This window comes from Rhagoletis pomonella, unplaced genomic scaffold (assembly GCF_013731165.1).
Source record: "Rhagoletis pomonella isolate Grant_MI unplaced genomic scaffold, Rhpom_1.0 Rhpom_scaffold_00003, whole genome shotgun sequence".
Classification (NCBI taxonomy): Eukaryota; Metazoa; Arthropoda; class Insecta; order Diptera; family Tephritidae; genus Rhagoletis; species Rhagoletis pomonella.
The window spans coordinates 26,509,156-26,510,398 of NW_023458557.1; positions in this window are offsets into that span (position 1 = coordinate 26,509,156).

Sequence of the window (1,243 nt, forward strand, 5' to 3'; positions counted from 1 at the left end):
TCTTCAACATGAAGGACCCGTCGTCAAAGCTTGCTAGAATACGTCTAGAACTGTCAGAGTATGATTTTACAATTGAGTACATAAAGGCAAAACAAATGTCGGTGCGGACGCATTATCACGGATTACAATGAACGAACTAAAAGACTCTACTAAACAAGTATTAGCGGTAAAAACACGATCAATGACGAAACAAACACAATTAGAGTACGATAATGAATGCAATATATAACGTTACAAAAAAATACCCCGGGTGAAAACAAATATTATATATGGTAAAGATAATAAAGTTCCAAATTTTCAAGTTTGTGCACATTTAAAACACAAAAAACTCGAGTTACTTAATTTTACGATTGTTAACGAAAAAACGAATTTCGATGAGTTACTTTCGCGGCTTGAAGTCGAAGCCAACAATCGTAGCATTAAGAAGTTAGAGTGGCCTAAGAATGACTTATTTTTCAAATATTTTTCAATTTCAAACTTAAAAGAGTGCGGAAATAAAATTTTAAAAAACCTTACAAATTATATTGACAGATCCTGTTGAAACTGTGACTGACGACGAAAAGAAAACCCAAATTATGACAATCTACCATAACGACCCGATAAGCGGAGGACACTGCGGAGTCAAAAGGTTGTATGCAAAGATCCGTACAAAATATTTTTGGAAAAACATGACCCGTGATATATCAAAGTTCGTCAAAAACTCTGAAAAATGTTTACTAAACAAGGTAAAACCTAAAATAAAAGAAAACCTTGTTTTAACGCCAACACCTAACAAACCTTTTGAAATAGTGATAATTGACACAATAGGACCCTTGCTAGAATCAATAAGCGGTAACAAGTTCGCTGTTACTATGATTTGTGATCTTACAAAGTATCTGGTAACAGTTACTGTTCCAGATAAAAGGGCCAAAACTATTGCTTCTGCCATTTTTGAAAGTTGTATACTAGTATACGGCATAATGAATTCCATCAGATCAGACTTAGGGACTGAATATAAAAATGAAATATTTTCGGAACTAACAAAACTTTTAAAAATTGATCATAACTTTTCGACAGCACACCATCACGAAACAGTGGGCACAATTGAACGAAACCATCGCGTTTTTAATGAGTACATACGTGCATACCTAAATCAGACTATTTCAGACTGGGACACTTATCTTAAGTATTTCACCTTTTTGCATAATACAACACCAAACTCAACAACAAATTTACTCCATTCGAACTAGTTTTCGGGAAAACA